The sequence below is a fragment of the Ursus maritimus genome, unplaced genomic scaffold (assembly GCF_017311325.1).
Source record: "Ursus maritimus isolate PB19 unplaced genomic scaffold, ASM1731132v1 scaffold_2, whole genome shotgun sequence".
NCBI classification, from domain to species: domain Eukaryota; kingdom Metazoa; phylum Chordata; class Mammalia; order Carnivora; family Ursidae; genus Ursus; species Ursus maritimus.
The window spans coordinates 547962-568934 of NW_024424452.1; the positions used below are offsets into that span (position 1 = coordinate 547962).

The 20973-nt window shown below is 52.6% G+C and overlaps 1 protein-coding gene across 5 annotated transcripts in view; it reads left to right on the forward strand.

Annotated features, from left to right (window-relative positions):
• Positions 1-13477: 13477 nt before the first annotated feature.
• The window catches only part of SUN1 (Sad1 and UNC84 domain containing 1), a 51159-nt gene continuing 43663 nt past the window's right edge, over positions 13478-20973 (forward strand). For all 5 annotated transcript variants that reach the window (XM_040634621.1, XM_040634623.1, XM_040634624.1 and 2 more), the window contains exon 1: positions 13478-13562. The gene's annotated coding sequence lies outside the window, so the exon portion shown is untranslated. The remainder of the gene's footprint in view (positions 13563-20973) is intronic.

The window sequence follows — 20973 nt, forward strand, 5'->3', positions numbered from 1 at the left end:
GAGGGATGTCCTAAGTTCAGAGGAGCGGTGTTGGAAAGGGAAACAGGAGTGAGACTGCTCAGAGCGTCATGGGACAGAAGGAAGCGGGTCATGACCTGCTTAATCAGCCGTGCCGTACTTTTGTTCTCCTTTTAAGGAGTCTTGCGTTATAAAGGATCAAAGTACGGAGAGACACAACAGCTTGGATGAATCTCCAGGGAACTGTGATGAGTTTAGAAAGCCAACCTCAAAGCTTAGGTCCTGTGTGATTCCACTAATATAACATTTCTTTGAAGTAAACTACGCCCAGCGTGGGGCTTGAACAACTCATGAGCTCGAGATCAAGAGTCCAAACACCCCACCCATGGAGCCAGGCAGGTGTCCCAATTTAAATAACATTTTTTGAAAGGACAAGATTGTAGAAAAGCAGGGCAGATTTGTGATTCCCAAGGGTTAAGCGCAGGGGGGAAGTGGGACCAGGGGCTGCAGGGGGTGGGGGTGGTTACAGAAGGGCCACAGGGGAGACCCTCACAGGTGCAAAAATCCTCGGCCTACACATGACACACACCGTGGGCGGACTGTATCCGCGGCAGCTCCTGGCTGTGAGAGAATACCGGAGGTTTGCAGAACGTCACCGTTGGGGATGGAAATGGCAGATGAGTCTACGGTTAAAAGCTTCAGGTAAACAGAAAGTTGTACATGGATGTGTCGTCAGAATACATAATAACATCGTCTCCAAAGTTGAAATATCCAATACAAGATTTTCTAAGTATAAAATAATGGGTTGTAGTGGAAGACAGAAAGAAACACCGGAGCATTTCTCTCATGGTGTCCCCTATTCGTTACTACTAATTGCACTGTTACCCAGTCCCGGGGTGGTTTTGTTTAAATAATAGTATTTATGTAACGGAAAAGCAAATAATACAAACTAACGCATGGCTTCAAAGAAACTCCGATTTTCATTTTGTTATGGGAGTGACAGCACACAGTCTTGTCTATGGCAGCACTGTGTTTTGGGGTGACAGCTGGTATGTTTCTGTCCCAGGCTGGCGTTCAAGCCCATCCCAGACGGTACTGCTTGGTGAGGACCTGGGGCTGTCTCTGCAAGAAGGGGACACACTACACTTCTGTCGGAGCCGAAGTGGCCGTCATCGCTGGGGAGATAATTCGGAAGGTGGAAAGGTGCTCACGTGGCCCTTCCCTGAACTTCTGGGCCAGGCTCAGAGGGGGCAGGGGCTGCAGGGCTGGAAGCAATCGACTCGAAGACATGGTCCAGAGAAACAGGCGCCTGGGGTCCTCTGAGGACATCCGCCACCAAGACCCAGCGAAAGTCCCCAGACCCATCGTCCTCAAGTTAGAGTGATCTGTGGCCCCTCTCAAATGGAAAATCACCTTCACAGACCCCCACCTCCCCCCCGGGGCGTTCAAACTATTTCAACTGTAAATTTTCTTAAACACGTACAAATGTAAAACTGAAGTCCCTGTGCTTTGGGCACTCACGCAGCTACGAATCCAGCTGTGTCTGCAAACGAAATATTGCCGGAAGTGGTGCACTAATTGGGCTCCAGTGAGCAATGCTGCTGTGGCTGAGCGCACCCCTGTGTCACACCCTGACTGAGGTTGGAGCAGGCCGGCTCTCCCCACTCCTCCCCTGCTTGAATCCCTGAGTGGCCCCAGTGCAGTGGTTATGGGTCCGTTTTGGTGCAAATGAATCATTTTCATTGCTTTGTCTTCTGTTATCTTTGGCTCACAGCAATTACCCAAAGGCCCTTCCGTGCCACTGCATACTTCCTGAAACACCACACCTGCTCACACAGGAGCCGCTCCCCGGTGCCCTCAGAGCCTTCAAGGTGATCCTCGGAGTTAAACATAAAACTGTTCTAAAAATCTCACATAACCTAACCTAGGGAAGCTAGAAAAAGAAATACAAGCAAAACCCAAGACCACCAGAAGGAAGAAAATAATAAAGATTAGAGCAGAAATAAATGATAGAGAGACTAAAAAAGCAATAGAACAGATCAAAGAAACCAGAAGGTGGTTCTTTGAAAAGATCAACAAAATTGCTAAACCTCTAGCCAGACCCATAAAAAAATAAAAAAATAAAAAATAGAGAGAGAGACAGGACTCAAACAACATCACAAACATAAGAGGAGAAATAACACCACCACAGAAATACAAACGACTGCAAGATTATATTATGAAAAATTATATGCCAACAAACTGCACAGCCTGAAAGGAATGAATAAATTCCTGGAAACACATAAACCATCAAAACTGAAAGAGGAAGAAATAGAAAATTTGAACAGACCTATAACCAGAAAAGAAATTGAATCAATAATCACAAATCTTGGGGCGCCTGGGTGGCACAGCAGTTAAGCGTCTGCCTTCGGCTCAGGGCGTGATCCTGGCGTTACGGGATCGAGCCCCACATCAGGCTCCTCCGCTGTGAGCCTGCTTCTTCCTCTCCCACTCCCCCTGCTGTGTTCCCTCTCTCGCTGGCTGTCTCTCTGTCACATAAATAAATAAAATCTTTAAAAATAATAATAATAATCACAAATCTCCCAACAAACCAAAAGCCCAGGACCAGATGCCTTCCCAGGAGAATTCTACCAGACATTGAAAGAAGAGTCAATACCTGTTCTTCTCAAAGTGCTCCAAAAAATAGAAATGGAAAGAAAACTGCGATATTCATTCTAAGGGGCCAGCAATACCATGATACCAAAACCAAATAAAGACCCCACTAAAAGAGAAAAGTACAGGCCAATATCCCTGATGAACATGGGTGCAAAAATCCTCAACAAAATACTAGCAAACAAAATCCCGCAATACATTAGAAGAGTCATTCACCATGGTCAAGTGGGATTTATTCCTGGGCTGCAAGGGAGTTTCAACATTTGCAAATGAATCAACGTGATACATCACATGAACAAGTGAAAGGACAAGAACCACGGGATCCTCTCGGCAGATGCAGGAAGAGCACCTGACGAAGTACGGCACCCGTTCATGGAACAAACCCTCCACGAAGCAGGAGGGAACACACTGCAACACGATAAAGGCCATACGTGAAAAACCCACGGCTAGGGTCGTACTCGATGGGGAGAAACGGAGCTTCCCCCCGAAGGTCAGGAACAAGACAAGGATGGCCACTCTCACCACTGCTGCTCAACATAGTACCAGAAGTCCCAGCCTCAGAAACCAAAGGCATCCTAATTGTAAGGAAGAAGGGAAGCTTTCACTATTTGCAGATGACACGATACTCTGTGTAGAAAACCCGAAAGACTCCACCCAAAAACTGCGACAACTGATACACCGATTCGGCAAAGTCACAGAACACAAAATCGAGGTGCAGAAGCCTGTTGCATTTCTACGCACTGATAATGAAACAGCAGAAAGAGAAATGAAGAAAGCAATCCCATGTACAACTGCACCAAAAGTAATAAGATACCTGGAATAAACCTAACCAAAGATGCAAGAGACCTGGACTCTGAGAACTAGAAAACACAGATGAGAGAAAATGAAGAGGACACAAAGAAATGGAAAGACATTCCATGCTCGTGGATAGGAAGGACGGACATTGGTAAAAATCAATGCCGCCCAAAGTAAAATACACGTTTCACTCAACCCCTATCAAAATACCATCAACATTTTTCACAGAGCTAGAACAATCCTGAAATGTGTGTGCAACCACGAAAGACCCCGAAGAGCCAAAGCAACCTTGGAAAAGCAAAGCAAAGCCGGAGCCAGCACAACTCTAGCGTTCGAGTTGTACTGCAAAGCTGTAATCATCAAAACCCGCATGGTACTGACACAAACACAGACACACAGACCAACAGAGCAGAACAGAAAAGCCAGAAAGGAACCCACGACGCTATGGTCAACTCCCCTTCAACAAAGCAGGAAAGAATAGCCAATGGGAATAGGACAGTCTCTTCAACAAACGGTGCTGGGAAAACTGGACGGCCACAAGCAGAAGAGTGGAACCGGACCACTTTATCACCTTTATTATCGCGGAAATACACTCAGAACGGACGGAAGACCTGAATGTGAGGCCTGAAACCATAAACATCCTAGAAGAGGACACAGGCAGTAATGTCTCTGACTTTGGCTGGGAGCACGCCCTGAGCCGAAGGCAGATGCTTAACGACTGAGCCACCCAGGCGCCCCTCAAAGTTATTCTTTGACACCGGCCATAGCAACTTCTTACTAGATCTGTCTCCTGAGGCAAGGGAAACAAAAGCAGAAATGAACTACTGAGACTCCGTCAACATAGAAAGCTGCTGTGCGGCCAAGAACACAGCCAACAACACTAAGAGGCAACCTACAGAAAGGGAGATGATATTTGCAAACGACATCTCTGATCAATGGCTAGTATCTGAAATATATAAAGAACTGATACAACTCAACACCCAAAAAACAAACAGTCCAGTTAAAAAAGGGCCAGAAGACACGAACAGACATTTCTCCAAAGAAGACACCCAGATGGCCAACAGACACGTGGAAAGATGCTCAACATCACTCGTCATCAGGGAGACGCAGAACAAAACCGCGATGAGACACCACCTCACACCTGTCACGACGGCTAAAATCAACAACACAAGCAACAACGGGTGTCCACGAGGATGTGGAGAAAGGGGAATCCCATGCACTGCTGCTGGGAATGCACACGGGTGCAGCCGCTCTGGAAACAGTATGGAGGCTCATCAGAAAGTTAAAAATAGAACCATGCTATGATCTAGAAATTGCACTACTAGGTATTTACCAAAAAAATACGAAAACACTAATAAGAAAAGATACACGCACCCCTATGTTTATAGCAGCATTACGTACAACTGTGGGAGCAGCGCGAGTGTCCACGGATGGATGGATGGATAAAGAAGGTGCGGCTTGTGTGTGTCTATGTACACACAGACACACACAGACACACACACACACACACACACACACACTGGAATATTACTCGACCATAAAAAAGAACGAGTTCTTGCTATTTTAACAACATGGTTGGAGCTAGAGAGGATAACGCTGAGTGAAATAAGTCCGAGACAAATACCATATGATTTCACTCAAATGTGGAATTTAAGAAACAGAACAAAGAAAAAAAGAGACCAAGAAACAGATTCTTTCTTTCTTCCTCCCTTCCTCCCTTCTTTCCTTCCTTCCTTCCTTCCTTCCTTCCTTCCTTCCTTCCTTCCTTCCTTCCTTTCTTCCAGCGAGAGCACAAGTGGCAGGAGGGGCAGAGGGAGAGGGAGAAGCAGACTCCCTGCTCAGCGGGGAACCCCACTGGGAGCTCCATCCCAGGATCCCCGTGACCTGAGCCGAAAGCAGATGCTTCAGTGACTGAGCCGCCAGGCGGCCAGAGAAACAGACTCCGGGCTCTAGAGAACAAAGGCACTGATGGTCAGCAGGAGGGAGTGGGGGAGGGGGACACAGGTGGTGGGGACTGAGAGCGTCCTTGCTGCGAGGAGCACGGGGTGACGGGGTGACGTAAGGAAGTGATGACTCACTCTATTGCACACCTGAGACTAATATTACACTGTCTGTGTACTAACTGGAATTGGAATTTTACAACTTAGTAAAAAAAAAAAAATACTTTGCTGCCCTTCCTCCTCCGAAGGGGTTGAAATCCCCCGGCGGCAGTCGTTTCCACAGTCAGCGGGAGAACTGCATCCAGGGGAAGAATCCGGGGGAGGCCGCTTCCCAGGCGCCCCACACAATCGTGCTAAGACACACGTACTGCACAATTCGCCGTCTTGACCGTCTTTAAGTGGGCCGTCGGGTGGTGGGGGGCACATTCACACGCTGTGCGGCCGCCGCCGCCGTCCGTGTCCAGAGCGCTCGCATCCTTGCAGAACAACTCTGTCCCCACCGAACCCCCGCGGCCAGCCTGGGCCCCACCGCCTGCCGTCTGGGAGTCCGACGACTCCGGGCCCTCCCAGAAGTGGACCAAACGCACAGTTTGTCGTCCTGTGTCTGGTGTCTCTCACCAGCGTCATGTCCTCAAGATTCATCCCTGTGGTAGCGGACATCGGGCTCTCCTTACTTCCGTCAGGCTGCGGGACGTCCCACGGTGTGCAAGGGCCGCTCGTGTGTGTCCATCATCCGTCAGTGGACACGTGGGCTGCTTCCACCTCTTGGCTGTTTCTTTGAGGTCCTCCTTTCGGTTCTTTTGGTCGCACGCCGTGCCGCGGAGATGCCGGGTCCCTCGGGAGCCCCCAGGCTGTGTCACAGCAACGGCACTGTCCTGCGTTCTCGTGAAATGGTTCCTTTTGTGTTGTGTGAACTTATCCTCAACCAAAGTACACGAAGTTGGAAGTGGGGTGGGGGTGTTGCTCGAGACCGGGACGCGGACTTGGGCTCTTCCCCCAGTGAGCTGAGACCGGCTGTGAATGGAGAGGTCGCAGGATGGAGCATGGTCTGACGGCTCAGGGTGGGAGCAGGGAGACCAGCTGGGAGGCTCCCGTCGTCAGGAGCAGGGGCAGGTGGTGGCTGGGGTCGGGGCATCTGTCTGAAAGGTGAACGGGAACCAAGGCCAGGGAGCAGGGAGAAGGGCGTCAAGGAGGCGCACGGTCCCCATGAGGCCGCCATCAACCACCGGCTTCCGCGAGCCACAGATGCAGGGTGAACAAAACAGAGAAGCCCTGTTGAGAGTGAGCACAGACCTATACGGATCTTTGAATTCCGGAATTTGGGACGGCGGGGGGGGCGAGCAGGGACAGCCACTGCCGTCTGTCTCGGTCCTTCTAGGAATCCCTACCTCTGTCATGCACGTGAAACCACACCAGGGCCTGGGAGCCGCTGTTGCTGGCCGCAGGGTACAGTCACAGGCGGCAGAAACCAGCATTCCCTTGGCGGACGCCACCCCGGCCCAGGAGGAACCAGAGGGAGGCAGGACGGGAACCAGCACAAGGCTTCCCCAGAGGCACTGCTCCCGGTAACTTTCCTTCACCTGCTTCTCCGCCAGCCCTGCCTTCTGATCTCGCGTTGGCCCCATCACCTAGATGCACAAAGCTCGGGCTTGGGTTTCTGACCCCGTCTTTCTTACTTGTCTCCCAGAGTCAGGTTTTGTTTGCAGCTGAAAGACAGAACGAGCTGCCCAGTGGGAGGTATGAGGTCACGGAGAAGAAAGGACGATTGACCCTGGGAGCAAAACAGGTGTTCCCTGCCCTTCACCTGCTTCCCTGCTCTCGAGACCACCAGCAGGCCATAGCACGGGGCGCGTGCCTCCTCTGTGCACTCTAGCCCGGCGGCAGGTGCGGCTTCTGCCTCGGTTTCCCTGGCTGTGAAGCCATACCGGCCAGCAACAGTGGGAAGACGGGCAGTTGGGCAGCAGGCTGTTTGCTGCCCAGACAGAGAAGCAGCCCCTGGCGGCGCTCCCCGCCCTCGCCTGTCTTTGTCCCTCCCTTCCCGTGCTCCGCGTGCTCCGCGTGCTCCTCCTCCTGGGATGGAGGCCTTACAGGCTGTCTGGGCCTCCAGCGTGAGAGGGGCAAGGGCCTGGTGCCGGGATGTCTGTCGTCTCAAGTGAGAAACCAGGCCGTGGGCTCTGGGTGCAGAGCACAAGGAGCTTGGCCCCCATTTGAGCCATGCCCCTGAAAGCCCTCGTCTGCATGCACGTGACACGTGACAATCGTGAGTGTCCCTTGGCCTGGTCTGCAGGAGTGCAAGGTGGCGCCTCGGGCACGCAGACTGCTGGGGTTTCGGAGGTGTGTGACCCCCTTGCCTGCAAGCCCACGATGTGGGTCCTGAGCCCCCTGCTGTGCCCAGACTCCAGTGGGCTTTGGCCTCAGACTGTCTGTGCTCCAGAGCTGACCCCAAGCTCCATGGTACAGCTGTAGACATCACTTCTCACCATCAAAACTGAGCGACAGTGGACGTCACTGACCGATCGCTTCCAGAGGGCCAGGTGCTGCAAACACATTACCTCCATTCCCCCAAAGAATCCTGGTTATAGGGGAGGCTGCTGGGGCCCAGGGAGACTAAGGACTTGGGTCGGTGACACACAGCTCCAGCTGGCTGACTCAGGGTGGGTGCGAGGCCAGAGCTGCCGGCCCCCCAACCCGCACTCTTCCCACTTGCCCCTCGGGGGGAGAAAGAACAACTTACAACCTTCCATCCTTAATACCTGTCGTTATTCCACGTCCATGGGCTAAGGCATTGCAAAGTGCGATCTCTTTTGCTATTTAAGTAACGTGAAGTTAGATTGAGAAATTATTTTTAGTTCCAAAACATGGGAAAGTAGCAGAGAAGGTTTGATTATGTTGATTTTCTGGCTTGACAGAAACGTGGTGTGTTTTTCTTCATTAACTCTTTGGAATTTACGTAGTTGTAAAGAAATAAATCATAGTTGTATTCATTCGTATGCTATATAAACATATTGAATGCACTTTATTTATCTCTATGGTACGTGCAGACATCTACATGATATATAAATGTACTGTTTATAATCATAATCTATATTTGCTAATTTTTTTTTTAAAGATTTCATTTATTTGACAGACAGCGAGAGCGCCCAAGCAGGGGGAGCTGCAGAGGGAGAGGGAGAAGCAGACTGTCCACTGAGCAGGGAGCCCGACGTGGGGCTCGAACCCAGGACCCCAGGATCATGACCTGAGCCGAAGGCAGACGCTTAACCGACTGAGCCACCCAGGTGACTCTATGTTTAGTAACATTTTAAGAAATGCTTCACATATATTATAAAATAGTAATTCTTTATAGGGCATGACCACATTAAATCAAACATTCATTATAAAGATAATTTGGGTCTAAATTTGGTGACATGGTGTCTCTGCGCTGAGAGGCCCTACTTCTGGGTAGAAGACGTGCCCCCCGGTGTCGTTCCCAACAGTGAGACCCAGGCAGGGCTTGCACACCCACCAGTCCGCGAATGGGTAGGTCAGATTTACTGTTCTTACTGTGGGGCGTGATTCAAGGAACGGAGTGGAGCCCTCGATAAAGCCGTGCCATCTCAGAGCCTAATGTGGGGGGGGGGCGCTGAGCAGAGCCGCCGCGCGCTGGTGCCCCAAGTGCACCCGACACCCAGCAGCAGGGCGGACATCCTTACGGGAACTGCTTACAGGCGGGAGGTGGAGCCGCTGCGAATCTGTCCGCCAGCCTCCTGCTGAGGGAGGAAGTGAGGGCTGAGAAGGACTGGGGAGCGCTAGGTCTGTGCATCACCATCTTCTTCTCTTTACCTGTTTCTTTAACTACCATCTACCTGTGTCATGCTCCCCGCCTTCCGTCCAGTGTGGAGGGGAGGTAATTCAACCCTCCTCACTTTACCCGTTTCTTCTCCGTCTCATTCCCCACAGGCACCCGTGCCACGTGGTTGGTGCCTCGCCTTCTTGGTGTAAACGTCCCTATTACACACGCAGCCCTGTTTGGGTGTGTTTTCACTCCCCTAAATGGTGGTATGCTGCAGTAGGGTGCCTGTGTTAGTCTGGGGTCTCCAGAGAAGCAGAGCCCGTGGAAGACACGGCACGCAGGGGAGGTGCACACGCAAAAGGTATACATAGATACGAAATTGGCTCACAGGGTTATGGAGCCTGAAACATCCAGCAGCAGAGACCCAGGAGGGCCGATGGTGTAAGCTCCCGTCTGAGTATGAGTCCAAAGCCGGGAGAAGACCCGACTGGCCCTGGGGAGCCCAGATATTTGTCCAAAGATTATCCTGGGCGTGTCCGTGAGGGTGTTTCTGGAGGAGATAAACATTCGATTCAGTAGACAGAGTCAGGCAGAGGGCCCTTCCCGGTGTGGGTGGGGCTCACCCCATCCACTGTGCGCCTGGAGAGAACACACCATGGAGGAAAAAGGGATTCCCTCTGCCAGTTGACACATACAATTAACCAGCATGCCATCTGCCCAGTTTGCCTGGGACAGTCCAGCTTGTTGCCAGGGACCCTGCCTGCCAGGGTGTCCAGGTTTGCATGACCAGTGGAGGGTGAGGAATGGGCACCTCAGAAGGAAGGCCCTGCTCAAGTTCCCTTCCCACAGGACTGGGGTCATGTGACACGAGCATCCCTGTGCCCTCCACCTGCCCACCAGCACTTGGCATTGTCCACTCTCTGCCACTGACTGGAGGACGTGCTGCAGTAAGGAGTTATGCATTTTCTCTGACCACGAATGAGCTCAAGCATCTCTTTTTAATTTTTAAAACATTTTAAGATTTTTAATTTTTTTAAGTCCTCTCTATGCCCAGTGTGGGCTCAGACTCACAACCCTGAGATGAAAAATTGCACACTCCACCGACTGAGCCAGCCGGGCACCCCATCAAGCATCTTTTCTATTCCTGTCATGCACGTAGGTTTCCTCCCAGCCCATTGCCTGTTCACACCCTTCGCCCACTTCTCCACTGTGTTTCTGTCTTCCTCTCCATCTGCAGGAGCTCCTTGCACACTCTAAGCAATAGCTCCTTGTCTGTTTTAAACATGGCAAATGTCTTCTGACCAGTCTCTGGCTGCTGGCTTGTCATGATGTCTTTTATGGAACAAACGCCTTTCATTTTTTTAAAAAAGATTTTTATTTATTTTAGAGAGAGAAAGACAGCATGAGCAGGAGGGGCAGAGGGAGAGGGGGAGAATCTCAAGCAGAGTCCACACTGAGAGTGGAGCCTGACGTGGGGCTTGATCCCAGGACCCCGAGATCACGACCTGAGCTGAAACCAAGAGTTGGACGCTTAACTGACTGATCCACCCAGACGCCCCCAAACACCTCTCATTTCGACATAATCAGATCCATCCATGTTTTGCCCTTCATGTGCTTCTGGGGCTTTATTTAAGAAATCCTTCCCACTGGGGTGCCTGGGTGGCACAGCGGTTAAGCGTCTGCCTTCGGCTCAGGGCGTGATCCTGGCGTTATGGGATCGAGCCCCACATCAGGTTCCTCCGCTGGAAGCCTGCTTCTTCCTCTCCCACTCCCCCTGCTTGTGTTCCCTCTCTCGCTGGCTGTCTCTATCTCTGTCGAATAAATAAATAAAATCTTTAAAAAAAAAAAAAAAGAAAAAAAAAGAAATCCTTCCCAGTGCTGGGAAACCAACTCACCTTATCATCTCCTCTAGGTACTGTCGTGTTCCTTGTCATTTTGCTTTCCAGTCATCTAGCAGCTAGTTTTATTTCTTTAAAAATAAAACTTCAAAAAGAGAACATGACAAAATATTCATAGTTCATTCGGGATGCTGGAATCAAGATACATGTTGCAGTACTTTTTTATAATTTAACATTTCTAAAACTTTTGAGTTCATTGTGCGAAATACAATAACATCAAGCAGGAAAAGAAGAGCAATCTACGATGCCCCTACTTGGATAGAATCACTGACATCATTTTTCTGTGCTCTGTGTGTGGGTGTGTGTGGGTGTGAGTGTGAACACATGGAATCCCACAGCACATACGATTTTCAGTTAATGGCTTGTCATTTTCTGAGTGCACTTCTTGCCCCAGCCTCTACATTTATGTGACACTGTAAGATGCCTGTTCTTTCTTCCTTCCTTTCTCTTTCTCTCTTTGCCTTTCTTCCTTCCTTCCTTCCCTTTTAAGATTTTCGCTTATTTATTTATTTGAGAGAGAGAGAGCAGGGGCAGGAGGAGCAGAGGGGGAGGGAGACAGACGAGCAGACTCCCCACTGAGTGGAGCTCACAACCCTAAGATTGTGACCTGAGCTGAAACCAAACCAACTGAGCGACCCAGCTCCCCCGTTTCTTTTAGAGAACTAGCTTTGCTCTTGGACGTGTCTCTTCCATAATTTAAGTCTCCGACGTCACGTGCAGGTCACGTTCCCTTATTGTGACTTCACACAGACTAGCAGTCACTTGAAGAAGTCTTTCCTTTTCACTCCATCTAGAAACCAGTGTCCACACACACTCTGCTTCCTCGAACAGTGAGTGAAGGCCTCTAAGTCTTTAACTCCCGCCTCAGGGCGCTGCAGCTGCCGGTCCCTCTCCCTGGAGTGCTGCTGCTTCGCTCCCTTCTGGTCTCCCGTGTCACCACCACAGTGGCCCTCCCTGCCGGCCACATTTACATTTGCAGGCCTCCCACACCCTAGCCCTGTGTCTGCTTACCACATTGCCAGACCACACTCCGTGAGGCTTGCCCAGAAACACACAGTGCTGTTACCACATGGCTCTGCCCCCTGGCATGTGGGGACAGAGAATGAGATTTTCAATAGTGCCCTGGAAATGCACCTGCTGCGGTAGGCATCCAGTAAACGTGCGTTCAGTCCATGCAACCCTACCTCGGAGGGCAGTGCCCCCAAGGAGCTGTCTAGAAGAGAGTGTGCTGAGTCTGAAATGAACGGGTCCCAGACGGGCCAGGTCAGTGGGGGAAGGCCGGGTGGAGTAGCTGGCCCACAGCCAGAGGGAGAGGGGAGGAGGCCAAGTGGGGAGCCGGGCGAGCAAGGGCCATCCCGAGGGGCTGGACTAGGTGCCCCGCCGGAGTACTTGTCACTGTGCTGAAGGGCCTCGCACAGCGACGGTAGCAGGTGCACTCATTCAGACCGATTCACTGGTACGGACGAGCCCCAGCCCGTTCAGTCCAGCTGGTGTCAGTGCCAATCAGTTGAGTCCAGGTAGGTGGAGGCCGGTATGGGTGGGTGTGGGTCCCGGGACGGACCCCGGGTGCTCAGGGAGCCGGAGTCAGCTCCGGCGGGCCCGCCCTGCCCTCGGCCTCCTTCCCCGGGGGCAGAGACGAGACACAGGGGACTTGCGGGTTTCCTCGCGGGACTGCGTGTGCCTGGGGGCGTTTTATCCCTGCTCTCCACTGCTCCTCGCTCCGGAGAGCAGCCCGTCCTGCGCGGTAAACCCTCTGCAGGTGAGCGTAGTACGTCCCTCCCTGTTTTTGTTGTTTTTGCAGGGAGAGTTCTGCCCTCCTCCCCCGCCCCCTACCTAGAGACCAAAGTGTTGACCTGTGCGGCCGCTACTGCACACGCGCGCGTCCCCCTCCGTCCAGCGGCCCCCACCCCTGTGAAAGGGCACGTGAACTCGCTCCGGGGGGAACGCCCCGCGGCTGCCGGAGAGACGCGGCCTGAGAGGCGAGGACTCGCTGGGGCCCGCCCGAGCCTCAGTCTCCCCTTCTGTAAAGGGGGGCGGCGGTCGCCCCCGCCCCGCCCCACAGCGGGCAAGTGCGGACAGAGGGCGCAGGGCGGGGCCCACCGCGGCCCCCCAGCGGCCCAGCAGGGCCGGGGTCGCGCGCCCCGCCGAAAGGGGGGCGGCTGGGGCGGGGACGGCTCCTCCCCCGTGCGGCCCCTCCCGCCGCGGCCGCGCTCCCTCCTCCGCCCTACGGCCCCCGCGACGTACGTCCCTCCCGCCGTACGGCCCGGCGCGCCGCCTCGTAGCCCCGCCCACTTCTCCGCCTCGGGACTCGGCCTCAGCTCGCGATTGGCCCGGCTCCTAGATAGGCCGCCTTGTCATTGACCGAGGGGCTTCAGGTGGCGCGCTCCAGATTGGTGGAAGTCCGCGTTGCTCCCGCCCCGCCTCCAGGCGCGGCCCGTGATTGGCTGGCGTCCGCAAGGTCTCCTCTAGGGATCGCGTCTGGGTGGCGCGGACCAGGCCTGGGGCGGCAGCGGAGGCGCAGTCAGTGGTGGCTGTGTCGCGAGGCAGGTGAGTTCCTGGGCGGGGGTGGGGGTGGGGAGTCGGAGCAAGGTCGGCTCGAGGGACAGGACTGGGGCTAAGGCGTCCCTTACGGCGGGCGGGAGCTGCGGGCCGGGGGCGGCGGGCCCGGGCCGAGACGCGGGGCCCGCTTGGGCCGCCAACGGCCGCCGCCCCCTCCTCGGCCTCGCGCGTCCCCGCACCTGGCCCGAGTCTGCAGCAGGCCTGTCCCGGGGCGTCCCCTCCGCCCGGCCTGAGCGGCCTACCGGGGTTCCGGTGGGGACGCGTGCGCACCCGGGGACCTCTGTCGTCGCCGCCCGCCCCCACCTGGGACCCCCGACCCCAGCGCCCCAGATCCCTTACACCCGGACGCCCCGCCTCCCCCACTCACCCACATCCGGGAGTCCCCGCCTCCCCGACCCCGCGAACACCCGGGAGCCCCCGACCCCCGTCACCCCCAACACCCGGGCGCCCCGCCTCCCCCACTCACCCGCACCCGGGAGTCCCCGCCTCCCCGCCCTCCCAACACCCCGGGAGCCCCCAACACTCGGAGTTCCCTCCTCCCCGTTCCCCCGAACACCCGGGAGCTCCGGTCCCCCCCACCCACCCACACCGGGGAGCCCCCGCCCCCAACACCCGGGCGCCCCCAACTCCCCCACTCACCCACACCTGGGCGCCCCGCCTCTCCCAACACCTGGGTGCCCCCGAACCCCGCACCGCCACCACCCCCGCACCCCACCACCCCCGCACCCCACCACCCGGGAGCCTCCATTCCCCCCCCCATCGCGGCTCCCCTGACCCCCACGGGAGGGGGGTCAGGCCTCCCTGGAGTCCGGGGTGGGGGTGGGGCGCCCGTCCCCCTTGACCTGCTCTGCAGCCCTCCAGGGTCCAGGAGTTTCTGCAGTTTCTGCACCTGTGCAGGCCGGGCGGGGCCTAGTGTTTGTAGGGCCCTCACTCTCCGCCTGCACGTGTGAGCCAGCTTGGAGTGCACGCCAACCACCTGGCAGCACAGCGCTGGGGGGGGGGGGGCAGGGGCGGGGACTTACTTGTCTGTGCCCCCCACAGCGGACTAGAGCACTCTAGTGTGCCGGGCCCTGGAACTGCAGGTGGTGGGTGCTCAGTTGTCTTCTGAGCTTCCAGGGAGCTGCCCAGGTCGGTGCCGCCCTCGTTCTCAACCGTGTGTGTACAGACTTGTTACTGCCGGGGTCTTCAGTGCTCAGAAACTGGGATTTTAGGTTATTTCCTTCCATTTCGTGGGACACTGCGTAGTTCTTTTAAGTCTGGAAGCTCAGGATGGTTAATTCTGGGGAATTTTCTCGCACTGTTTTCTTTGACACTTTTCTCCTCTTGTTTTAGTTCTCTGTTTTCTGTGTGTTTTGGAAATACTATTTGGACATTGGACCTTTTGGATCGAATTTCTACTTTTTAAAAATAAAATCTTTATCCTGTTTTCCATTTTTGTCTTTTTGTTTCACTTTGTAGGAGATTTCCTCAGTTTTTTCTTCTCCTTTATTTAGCATTTTATTTTGGCCATCATATTTTAAACTTCCCAAAGCTTTTTTGGTGGTTCTTTTTTTTCTCTAAAACTCAGCAGTATGTTTATTGTCTTCTTCCATGACCTCACTTTTTGCTTGTTTTGGTCTGTCTGCTGAAATGTTGGGTGATCTTGGTTGAGCACATATGTCTGAGACTGGGACCCTGGCCAGTCCTTCGGAAGTTCTGTGACCCGCTCGGGTGCTTTCGCTGTTGGCCGATACGAGTGCTGCTTCCTGGAGGAACCCTCAGTGGCATTAACTTGAGGTCCTTTTATTGGGCTTTTTATATTCTCAGGGGCTTTCCACACTCCTGCCTTGTTTTCAAAGTTGGGTAGAAGAGTGTGGATGTAGCCCTCAAAAATTAGTGAGGATGTGCTTACTCTGCTCCCTTTTCAGGGGTCCCATTCAGAAGCTTCAGGATTCCTCTTGTCCTCTGCTGTAGAGACCCCTTGTTTTCTGTTTTTGTTTTTTTTAAGGTTTTATTAATTTGACAGAGAGCGAGCGCGCAAGCAGGAGGGAGGGGCAGAGGGAGAAGCAGACTTCCCGCTGAGCAGGGAGCAGGGAGCCCCATGTGGGATCATGTCCTGAACTGAAGGCAGACGCTTCACCCAGGCTCCCCGAGACCCCTTGGTTTTATCCTCCGGTCTTCTTTGAGGGAAGGCAGGAAGGTGGTTAGTGTGTGCTGGCTGGAACCACTTTTCTGTGTTTGTGGTGAAGCGCGCAGCATAACACGGGCCGCTGTGCTGTGTCGGGAGGGGCGTAAGGTACGCCGGGCAGCCATCCTCACGCCGTAGGTCCGGCACGGTCTGTTGTGCCCCTTAGCAGGCACTTTCGCATTGCCCGCTGTTCCCAACCTCTGGCATCCACTGATCTGCTTTCTGTCTACGAATTTGCCGATTCTGGATTTTTTTTATAGACACGGATTCATACAGTATGTGGCCTTTCGTGCCTGGCTTCTCTCACTCAGAATAAGTTTTCAAGGTTTGTCCGTATTGTAACGTACCAGAACTTCATTCCTTTTTTGGCTGTGTAATATTCTACCGCATGAATGTACCACAGGTTTTTCATCCATTCGTCTGTTAGTGGACATTTGAGTCATTTCTACTTTTTGCCTATTATGAATAATGCTGCTATGAGCATTTGTGTACAGGCTTTTGAGTACTTGTTTTCAATTTTTCGGGTACGTATCTGGGAATGGGATTTCTGGATCATATGGTGGCTCTGATTTAATGTGTAGAGAAACAGCCAAACTGTTTTCCATAGTGGCTGCACCATTTTACATTCCCATCAACTGCGCGCAAGGGTTCCCGTTAGTCTATATCCTCGCTTGCGTTTGTTACCTGCTTTGCTTTATTTTGGCTTTCTTTTCTTTTTCAAGATTTTATTTATTATTAGAGAGAGCATGGGGGGGCAGGTGGAGAGGGAGAGAGCAGACTCCCTGCTAAACAGGAAGCCCAATGCAGGACTCGATCCCAGGACCCCAGGACCCAGAGATCATGACCCAAGCCGGAGACAGATGCTTAACCGGCTGAGCCACCCAGGCACCCCAGTTCCACATGAATTTAAAGAGTAACTTTGCTATATTTGCAGAAAAGGTCATTGGGACTTTGATAGAAGTTGCACTGAATCTGTGGATCTCTTAGGATTATATTGCCATGTTTCAAAAATATTAAGTCTTCTGGTCTATGAACAGGGGATGTCTTTCCACGTATTTTTCTTTAATTTTTTTCAGCAGTGTTTTGTCATGTTCAGTGTACCATCTTAAGTTTGTTGTTCTTTTTTTTTTTTTTTTATAATGATTTTTTATTATATTATGTTAGTCACCATACAGTACATCCCCGGTTTCCGATGTAAGGCTCGATGATTCATTAGTTGTGTATAACACCCAGTGCACCATGCAATACGTGCCCTCCTTACTACCCATCACCGGTCTATCCCATTCCCCCACCCCCCTCCCCTCTGAAGTCCTCAGTTTGTTAGTTTGTTGTTCTTTTGGTTGCTGTTGTAAGAGGAGTTGTTTCCTTAATTTCATTTCCAGATTGTTCATTGCTGGTTTATAGAAATACAACTGATTTTTGTGTGTTGACCTTGTAATATGCATGTTTGCTGAACTTGTGAGATCATGTCATCTGTGAGAGAGGTAGCTTTACTCTTTCCTTTCCAGTTTGATGTCTTGTGTTTCTTGTTCATGCCTAACTGCTCCAGCTGGAACTCCAGGACCGGGTGGACTAGCAGTGCTGAAAGTAGGCATCCTTGTTCTGTTCTCGATCTGAGGGGGAAGCTGTCCGTGTTTTACCAGAGAGTGTGATGTGAGCTGTGCATTTTATCAGGTTGGGGAAGTTCCCTTCTGCTTCTGTTTCATTCAGTGTTTTTATGGTGAAAGGGTGTTGGACTTTGCCAAGTGCTTTCCTGCACTGACTGAGGTGGTCCTGTGGTTTTGCCTAACCGCTTTTAAACAGACTTTCAGTGTTCGATCCCTGCTGTATTTTGGCTCCAGTCGACACCCTCCCTTCTGAACGGACCCGGGTGCCACTACTGTAACCATTTGGGCTTCCATGGTGACAGCTGGACGTTTCTCAGCGTTCCTCATTGCAAGCTTGCCATTCAGCTTTTTCTGGCTTAGGTGTGTTTTCATTTATTCATTTGTATTCTAGCTTCCAGGGTTCTTGCTGTTGTTGTTTCTTCTTTTTGTTTTGCTCTGTGCGTTTACGAAACAGTCTTTTTTTAGGAGGGGTGTCAGAAGAAAGCGGGAGCTACCATCTTTGTTCAGTGTACCATTTTTAACTGGAAATTGCTGGGTGACCTATTTTCAGAGAATAGTGGCATTCTGGGGTGTCTGCTCATAGCATTGCTCCTGGTTCTGAACTTATGATGACCAGACGGTCTCCAGATTCTGAACGTAGGGTCACTTTGAATTTGCTCACCATACAGATGCCAGGCAACATTTTTTGGTGGAAGTGACACAGGATGGAACCATCATTCAGCAGTGCTACTCCTGCCCCTACCTAAATATTTCAAGGTGAGGCAAGAGCACAGGGAGTCACAGTGCCTGTGAGGCCCACTGGGATTCAGGGAGGTCGTCCTGAGCATGTTGCCGAGAGAACGCCCACATGTAGGTTCCCGGGGCGGATGGGAGCAAGACGGTGATGGTGTCCCAACAGGAGTGACGCAGGTGCTGAGATGCTGCTGCTCGTAGTTCAGTGGGGGGGCTGCGCTCCTTCTTTCTTGCTACCCTCCATTCCCACGTTTGGAACTTACTGCTGTTTTGGATTGCTCACTCCTCTTGATTTCGGGTAGGGGAGACTGGACCTGCTATGTGCCTTTGAAACCGTTTGCTTGCATTGGGTCAGAATAAGCAGGATTGGCAGATGGGAATATGGAACAGGGCTTTACTGCTTATGACGTATATCGTGATTGGTTCTCCTTTGTGAGGTGACGTGGGTCCTTCATAGGCAGTTGTGCGGTTTGAATCACCTGTGTCCTTAACCGTGCTTGTCATCTGGGTGCTTGGTGGTTCATGTAGTCACATAGGGGCCCTTAGTGAATGGTCATCGGTTGCAAGTTTTAGTTTAGGAGATAAGAGCTATGTGACGCGAGCGTCTTGACCTTTGTGCGGAACACAAGTGCAGGTCCTCGATGGAAGTGGTGGAGAGAGCCCTCAAGTACAGATGAGCGGCTCCGGTGGGAACGAGCGGCACCCTCCGGGGACACGTGTAGCTTGAAAACAAAGCTGTGCTTTGCCCGGTTGCTTTGTTTTTAGCCGTTGTCTGTATTTTGTTGGATCCTCAGTTAATATTATTGGGCGATGTGAGCTACACCTAGAACATGGAAGACAGGTCAACCTGATGATCTCTTCCCTCGCCGCTTATGCTGCAGACCTTCCCACTGCCGGGAGACACTGACTTTGAGCCTGCTGCTTCCTGTCTGGGAGGACAGAGCATGGGAGGGGTTCTCGAGAACTGCTGTGGATTAAGTGTTTACAGTACCAATAAAAGCCTGTGATTGCTGTTCCTAATTCTGATTCCCAGTTATAGTTGGAAATAAAGCACAGCTGATACAGCTGTTCCGCTCTGATGAGCACACGTGAGAAGCACTTTGAACCCGTTAGGAGAAAGAATAAGGAGGCCTAGGTGTTCATGACCCTTTCTGCTCATCACACATTTGTATCGCTCTCCGCATGGTTTTGCCAGGTGTGGTGGGACAAGCAGCAGAGACAGGATTTTCAGGTTAAAGACAAAGCGGAAGGCGCCCAGCAGTGAATTCTCCCCACTGTGCAGGCATCTACACAGCGTTGATCTGCTAAGTGGTGTTTGGGTGCTGCCCTCAGGCAGTGCGAGGTCTCACCAGAGAGAAAGACTCATTAACAAGTAGTTATCTACAGTTTCTGTGGAGCGATGAGTGCTGGGGGAGCACGGAAGCTAGCGTCTAACTTGGACGTGGGGGTTGGGCTCCAGGAGCGCTTCCTGGATGTGGCATCTCAGCTGAGTCCTAAGGTTGAGCGGAAGGTAGCCAGGAGCATTTGGGGTGGAAAGAGACCAAGGGAATGAGGACGGGGATCAGGAGGGCCTCCCAGACGAGGAAAGAGCATCGGAACTGTCTACATGGGGTGAGGAGAAGAGGGTTGTCTGAGTCCAGGCCCTCAGTGAAGCTACCTGTGGATTGGTGGGAGATGGAGAGGAAAAGGGGGACATCTGGCTGGAGGGTCTGGTGCAGGCCGTCTCTTGGGTCTTCTCTGTGGGTGCTAGGGGGCCATGGTGGGATGTGAAGGCAGTGAGGTGGTTGACTTTTTCGTAGACTGTTCTGGCTTGAGGGGGCAAGGCTGGAGGGCAGGAGCTGGTCAGGATGCTTGCCGGAAGCCAGCAGGAGATGGAGCAGCAAGGGGAACCGGGAAGAGGGGGTGACCCACTGTGGGGGAGGCGCAGACTGATAGGTGATTTGGACGTGCTGGATTTAGTTTCTCCTGGATGATCCCAGCGGAAATGCCCAACATGAAGTAAAGTGAGATGCTTACCTCGCCGTATACAAAGGAATTACAGACGGATCCCGCGAGTCAAATCACAACAGAATCCGTAACAGACTGTGAGTTCTTGGGTTGGAGGAGGCCTTTCTGAGCCGGACATGAGAGTCACAGCCCAAGTCACTGGAGGCCGGGTCGGTGACAAGCGTGCGGCATCCCAGACATGGACGAGACGTGGATGGTTAGTGGCCTGTCCCTGGTCTTCTTCCCGCGCCAGTGTCGTCACACACAGTGGGGCCTCCCAGGGCCAGGAGGGGCACCGTCCAATGGGGGAGGAGCTCCCAGAGTCACCGCGCAGCACTGCTGCTTGAAGGCCTTGGGCACGGCCAGCATCTCCGCCATACAAATGGCATCGTAGGCCGTCCTCGTGACTGTGCTGCTTGTAGGGAGACTTGGTGCAGTCTGGGTTTGAAGGAAATACAGTAAAACTGTGTCGTGCCTTCCAGATTCTCAGAAGAAGGGCTCTTTTTATTAACATGTACAAAATAAATAACTTGACCGTGGGCTTTTGTTGAAACACTAGGAGAATACCACTGTCAGAGGCATTGGGTTTTTCATTAAAAAGATCTGGAGCGCTTCGCACCAGGAGATGTAAGCGTGTGATAACGTGTCTTCACATGGAAGTAATTACCTTCCCGAAAAGTCAGAGCTGCTCCCTTATGTAAACAAAGCCCATCCAGCGTACATTTCTTCCTGTTGCCTCATCATTCCCCAAAAAAGGAAAGAAGCATCCTTTCTTGGCTGGATGCTGTTTTTTAGTACCGGCTTGCTGCTGATAATAACTAACTTTGATCGAGTATTTTTATCCTGTGCCAGGCAACGCCAAGCAGGCGAGGCGTAGTCACTGGTGAGTCCTCCAGTGACACTTGGG